Consider the following 7,959-nt stretch of genomic DNA (forward strand, 5'->3'; position numbering starts at 1 on the left):
TATGTAGAGTAGACTCAAGATCACTTAGTATGATGCTAAATTTTTTATTCTTTTTCAGAGTTCCAACTATTCTCCCCTCAACCTGATTTACAACATCTTTTTTCCGACTTTCTCTTATCTTAAAACTTCTCACAATTTTTATGTAGCTTGGCTTAATACTTCATTATTTTCACCAAAAAGAAAAGTAATTTGGGGTGTCTGAAAACACTTGGTTTTTCTCTAGTTTACATATAAAAGAAAATCCAAGGCATTGCATCAGTGAAAAATTATGGCACACTTCTGCTTTGTGAGTGAGAGCATATGTGTCCAAAAACGTCGTGTTCCAGTTTTCCAATGAGCATCAAGTGCCACTGCTTGCAATCTGGCATATATTATCCAATGAGCACAAAGCAAGATCGAGGTTGTTATTTCACTTGTTTTGTTGCTCAGCAGAGTCAGTGCACATGCTTTGAAGAAATATTTTAAGACATTACAATCTTTTGTTTTAGGTATATCTGGGAAAATGGCAAAATGCTCGTGCTTTTCAAAAATAGAACACAGATGACTTTCCTTCTATTATTTTCTCAAGTAATTACATTTGCGATGTGTACCATTTGTCACTGCAGTTTTTCAATTTTGGATGGTGGAAAGCCTAATGTTCTCAAACATGTGCGTACACAAAAATATAAGGACAACATGAGTTCTATTTAAAAAAAAAAAAACGAAAAATTAAATTTTTCTGTTGAAACAAAGGACCAAAAACTATTTATGTAGAATGCCTGTTCTCTGTCTTTTTACAAGCACAACCTGCCATTGAATGCATAGGATCTACTGCAGCTTTATTTTAAAAAATGTTTTCCAATAGCGAAATTGCCAATAAACGCACAAGGTCAAGCAGCTGCAGCTGTTGAAGAAATAGGTATGAAAAATAAATCTTCGGTTATTAATTGCATTAAGACAGTTTCAATTTGGACAGGAATTTTTTTTCAACTTGATGAGGCTACTGACAGTATTAAAGATGCATATCCTTATTTGCTATGTATGTTTTCTACATGATGATATAATTGTTGAAGACCGTCTTTTCTGTCAAAGTATCAGTGAAGTCACAAAAGCTCAAAACTTATTTGAAATTCTTCACAAGTTTATAACAGAAAATAATTCAGATTGGAAAATGTGTATCGCTGTGTGTACTATCGATCAGTGTCTGGTAGGTATGGAGGAATGCAAGCCCTTATTCACAGTAAAGCACCGCATGCATGTAGACCCATTTCATCATCTATAGGGAAGCACTTGCATGAAAGTCGATGAGCTGTGAATTGAATTTGGTATTAGAACGTATCATAGACGAAGTAAACTACATAAAAACTGGGCCGCTGAAAGCCAAATTACTCAAAACACTTTGCATGGACATGGGAGCTGAACGCACAGCCCTGCTATATTATTGCAGTTCACAATGGCTTTCTCGTTGGAAATACCTTATGCCATGCATTCGAGCTACATCAAGAAATTCACACGTTTCTGCAAGAGGAAAGACATGCAAATGTAGTATAAAATGGATATTTTTCCGAACCAAACTTTTTTACTACAATGGGCATACTTATGCGATATATTTGACAAACTGGATGCTTTGAATCTGTCTCTACAAGGCAATAAAATATGCACATCTTGAAATTATTGAAGAAGATTAACAATACATATTCCAAAACTCTTTATTACGTTCTTAAGTGCGCATCTCATAGCATTTGCTTTACAATACCTTTTAACAGATTGCTTTCCAATACGAACAATTCTTGCTTAAATAGTTTTATAATGTATTTATCAACAGGATTTCAATTTATGTTTACAATTCAATATTAAGCTTATTATATATTTAGATAACATTTATAATCATTATAAATTAGATACATTTAATAATTAGATTTCTTGACAGTACTTTCACAGTTGTTTATAAGTGAATAAATTCTTCATTTCAAATACATTTATAAATAATTTAATGAATATTTAAGTATTTTGTCAAAGGCAGATACATGCTTTTTGCAAGCACATGCATAAATACCCATACATATTTCCTATTTTTCATTTCCGGCATGTGCAAATCTTTAATTTCTGTGCATTCACTATATTTTTCGTGTAAAGTAATTTACACTAATTTAGCATACACCCGAAAGTTTTACATAAAAAATATATATGAATATAATTTGAATGAAAATTATAAGTATTATTTTTAGTATCCACTCAAGGGTCAGTTTTTCTTCAAAATTCCTCCACGATGGCATCTCTTTCTTTAGGCAGATAGCCCTTGCATGCGTTACTCTATTTAATAAAAACTTAATCTGACCTATGTGCCTAATTACAAATATTTTAACATACATAATTTTATATTTATAAAACGTGTAAGCCCAAAGTGATTATTTTTCAGATATATAAAATTAAAACGATGGGTTTAAAATGAGCAGCAGTAAAGCCTCTCCTCTAAAAAATTTTAAAAGGTACATGTTACAATAATATATGGATGTGAAAAAAATTTGTTTTATTTAAAACGTTTTGACTTTTGGAAAATAATATAAAAGTAGCGAATACTCTGTCAAGGGTATCGAAAGAAGTATACAATTTTAAATGTACCGTAAGGTATTTTTCATTCTTTAAGCATAACATTTTTCTTAAAATCTATATTTTTGCAGTGCAACAGCTTAGAATTTTATAAAACAAATTCATAATCAAAATCGCTGTTGTTAGTTATCGAAAAATAACCAAGATGTGATTTTTGCGTAAATGTCACTAAACTATACAAATTGCTATTATCCATCACACTATGAATGTTTCTTTCATGCGAAAGTGTCCCTTTTTCGATTTCTATGGAACTGTCGTGTGTCGAAATACTATCAGAATCTTGTCAAGCGAGCTTCTGAATGTAAACAAAGAACACCCCATCTGGTGACCCAAGTTTCAAAGCAGTGCTTCACTTTTAGCGCGGGTTGGCCCCTCCTCCCTTTCCTACCTCCATGGGGTATTTATTAGTCGCGTGGGCAATTATCTCAGCCCACGTGCGCTTTCGTCCAGTGGGCTTTTGTCTGGTGACCATTTAAAATTAATAATTATTGTAATATAATTAATTATTTATTTTCTTGGTTTGTCTGATAAAATGTGTAATAAAATGTTTGCAGTACATCAACTGAATATCTCCGCATACAAAAGGTACTTTCTAACCATTTTATTTCTCTAAAATAGAGATGTATTTTTTGTTTTGTTTTTTTAAACGAAATGCGCTTATAGCTCCCGCTTTTTATTTTAAAACGATAACACGACCTTGTACCGAATTTCGCAAACATATCCAGTTTCCAAAAACGATTCCATAGTCTGGAAATGACATTTTTGGAAACTCCTTACACTTCCGCTACAATGAATTACGTTTGACACTCTTCTATAAACGACTGATGGCCTTCCTGACTACCGATTCAAAGCTGATAATTTTCCTTTATAATCTCTTCTATATCTTTTTGTTAAAATGGTTACCGATTATATGGTTATTTCATACCGAACTCACAATATCCCCTACTTGTTTTGAGCAGTGAATGTGACTGCAAGATATTACTCCGCACTAGAAAAGAACTTGAAGCTAACACTCCATTACAGATCTATGGAGAAAATGTTTTTCCAAACCTAAGAGTCGCACTTCAAATACTTCGTACTATTTCATTATAAAATGAGTATCAAATCTATGTATGTTCGTTCAGCAAATTAAAATAAATTTTGACTATTTACAGTCAACGGTGGAACAAGATCCCCTAAGTCATCTAGCATTTTTAAATGTGGAAAGAGAAAAATTTGAAATGATCGACTTTGATGAAGTAATTGATAAATTTCCTTCATCTAAGGCAAGAAAAATGTATACATAGTAATTAATTGTATTAATGTATTATAATACTATATTATTATTAATAAATATATCTACTTTAATATGTTGTTACGTTATTTTTTCTGACACCAGTTGTTATTTTCTTCCTTCATGTTCTTACGGGGTTTCTGTGGATTTGGAGTAAACAACGACGACACTTGAAGTATCGAAACACACTTTATTTACCAATATTAATCAGGACATCTTCAAAACACTTTTACAGTCGTCGAAGATCTACAATAAACACGCTGGAACAATCAGCGACACAGCCTTCACACTGTCAAGCAATAACGCTGGAGACAGCTTCATTGCAAAGCACCAGAGTACAGCTCCCGAATCTGTTCGGTCGTTCTCGGAACTTCACGTACTCTCGAGACTCTCCACGCTACAACTCTCGAAGCGCTCGACGAAACATAGAGCATAGCTTCCGACTCGCTCAAGACACTTTCTCGACGATGCACTAACCGCGATACACGAAGAGACTCGTTTGATGCACTCGACGACCCACTCGGCACTCGCTGCTCGGCTGTTAACTCGATCGACTCCGCAACGGACTGACTAACTCAAGGAACTAACTCGCACTCACTCTCCGCGTACCAGCAGGGTTTATGTAGTTTTCGGATTGTGTTCGAGAACATTCTGGGCTAAACCGGTAAGAATTCGTTCCAGAAGGTTCTCCAACCGTCATTGGAATAGCGCCAATTTTGTCGTCAAATGGGCGATTTCTCGCCAAATTTGGCAACTCTGCCTTCCCTTTCTATTTTATGGCAACCCTAAACCTGCTTTGCGGGAAAGCTATCTCACCGCGCCTGTACATTTCGTAACAACATATTAAACTTTTAATTGTTTAAAATTGTAATTTAAAAAAAACAATTATATTAATATATAAAATAAATAAAACCTTTTTAACTAATTCCAGATCATCGTGTTTGAGTTTTCAGCCGACACAGATACATTTCCGAATACAGTGCTAGTGTAGTTAGGTAGTGACTATTCTTAACATGTTTTAGAATATTTTTATGGCAGATTCAGCATTTTATTACTATTTGCATTATTTTATTACGAATATATTCTAGGCATTATATTACTGTAAGTGTTTTTTGGAGGGGGCGCCAATAAGGTATTTTGCCCCGGACGCAAGTTACGCTCGCTACGCCACTGACAAAATATTAAACCTGTTAAGTGCGCCGCCAGCTGAAAACGTTTGGGAACTCCTGCTTTAGTGTGATATAATATATATATATATATATATATATATATATATATATATATATATATATTTGTGATATTCCTGTTAAATTTTATGGATTAAGTGTGAAGAACATGATATTTAATGAATAAAGGTAACACAGAAAAAGTTAAAAAAAGCCTCTTTGGGCATAATATAAAATCTGAAAACTTTCAGATTTTTTTCTTTTTATATTTCTGTATATTTTTCAATTCTTAATAAGGATATTTTGAGGTTTTATGTATTTTTGCCTTGTCGCAAAGTGAGAACTGTATTAATTGAATGAAAAATACATCTCTAATAAAATTCGAGGAAAATTCGTATAATTTAATATTCCGTACAAGGAAGTCATATAATGTACACATCAGATTTTTTATTAAAAAATTAAAATGAGAAAAAGACTTTCAAGTGTGGAAAAACTTTTTTTTCGGGGGGGTGTTTGTTTTGTTTTTGTTAAAAATTTGAAACTGAGAAAGAGACATTCACGTTTTTGGAAAAGTGTCCCAGCTCGATCATTTTGACTATATATGACTCAACCACGGGTATAATAATAATAATTATTCTTAATATAGAAATAATAATTATTTTTCAAAATAGATAATAATCTTCTCATAATATTTTGATTATTCCCGCCAACTTATAATCTTACATAAAGATATTGGCTTTCATTTTTGGCAATGTAATGGATTTCGTTTTCTAGATACCCGCGGATATATTATTCGTGATTAAAGTATGGATGTAATCAATCCTTTAACATAAACTGGTAGAGTAACTGGGACAACAAGGGTGCCCTCTGGTGAGTAGCCAGACAAGGATTTTAGTAAAAGCCAAGTGTCTAACCTGATAGATTGTATCAAATTCTTGCTCTGTAATTTTCTTAAAGTTAAATGCAATGTCCGTGTGTAACTTAAACCTGTTAATAAATACTTGCTACACTATTAAGAACTCTTCTGTGACCCTATCCAAAACGCTCCCTTCATAAAGTGACGCTCAACGTTAATATTTAGCTTTATGAATTTTCCTTGGCTTTTGCTCATTTTCTTTTTCACAAACAGTACTTGCATCCATACCCGCTGACTCCGACGGCTTATCAGCAACAAATAGTTGTTGTCAATGGTAAAATGTGTTTTGCATTTAAACACTAATGTTCTATAATATATTAATTCTTAATGTTTAAAACATGAAAGTACTTAAACATGAAAACGTAAAAATTCTTTACTGTGTTCTTAAAGTATATATGTATATCATTTATGAATATTGTATAATTTTGAAGTGATTAAGAAATTCTTTCATTTTGTTTGCACATAATGAGTGCACAAGCACTGCATAATCATAATTAGTTTCGAAATGAGAAATGTGGTAATGTAGGGGTCTTCAACCTTTAACGCCCGAGGGCCACATATCTGTCAAAAAATAGTGTAGTCAGAAAATTTATATAAAAAAGGGAGATTTGTTTTGCAAGACTGCGATTGATTCTAAGTGTAGAGAATTGTATATATAACATCGGTTCCAAAAAGTCAAGTGGAAATCGAATTAAAATGTTTGCAACTCTTTTTAACTATGGGGGGGGAACATAAGATGATTATACAGAAAAATGTTAGAAAATGCATTTACAATTAAAAGAAAATACATTACTGGAGGGAGATGGTAGTTACTTTAGTTTTAATGTGAAATTTGGCATTGTTTTTGCTTGTTTTTTAAAGCTTCAATTTCCGGTTTAATCTGTGTTTTTGCAATTCGTAAAGCTTCCTCCAAATGTCTGTCTGTGAGCCATGTTCTTGTTTTTTTATTTTAGGATTTTTCATTTTACTAAAAAGCTGTTCACAATAGCTTTTTCATTTTACTAAAAGCTGTTCACAATAGCCAAAGAAAGAAGACATAAAAAATGCATGTTTACGAATTCCTGGATACCTGTCTTCAGTCACGTACTTCGAATAAAAATCAATTAATGTAGGATTTTCAAGAAACTTACATTTTACTGTAGATTCACACTGTAAATCGATAAATTCTAATTGAATTTCAGGTGGAACACTTCCAACGTTTACTGAAAATGGCAAGGAAAACATTCTCATAAAAATTTCATTTTCACGAAAATCGGAAAATCTGCTTTTGAATTCATCTTTCAAATTTGAAATGCCTTGTACATAATTATTTGAATTCCATGTTGCAGAGCTCTTCATACACTTCATCAGTTTTGGAAAGTGAGTGGAATTCTTATTTAGTAACTGACTTTCCCACAGGATTAATTTTGTCTCAAAAGCTTTCACAAAGTAATAAAGATCATGAACAAGTAGATCTGTTTCCAGTAGATTTTCCAGTTTTACAGTAGTAGATTTTTTCTCAGTTGAAATCACCGAGATTACCTGTAATATCGACAAGAAATGCAAAGTCTCTCAACTATTTCTCAACACTGAACACGTGAATAGATTTCTGTTTAGATTTCATGAATTGTAGAACTTCGCTCTTCAAAGAAAACAGGCGCTGAAACATCTTTCCTCTGCTTAACCAACGTACTTCCGCGTAATACACAATATCACCATATTCAGCTTCCAAATTACTCAAGAACTGTTGAAATTGCCTGTGACACTTAGACCTTAGTCCCTTAGACCGAATGAAATTAACCACTTTTACAAGAACATTCATCACATATTCAAAGTTTAAAAACGACTTCTTGCTCAAATTTTCTTGGTGGATGATGCATTGGAAAGTCATCACAGTATTATTTCCACTTGCCTTCACAACAGATTTGAGTAACGTTGTTGAGATTTGAATAATACTCCTATTTTATCTCCAGTCATAGATTTAGCACCATCCGTGGTTATAGCAGATATATTATTGAAGTCTAACTCACATTTGT

This window comes from Stegodyphus dumicola, chromosome 2, assembly GCF_044657685.1.
Source record: "Stegodyphus dumicola isolate Sdum_Otavi_A_Nest chromosome 2, ASM4465768v1".
Lineage (NCBI taxonomy): Eukaryota > Metazoa > Arthropoda > Arachnida > Araneae > Eresidae > Stegodyphus > Stegodyphus dumicola.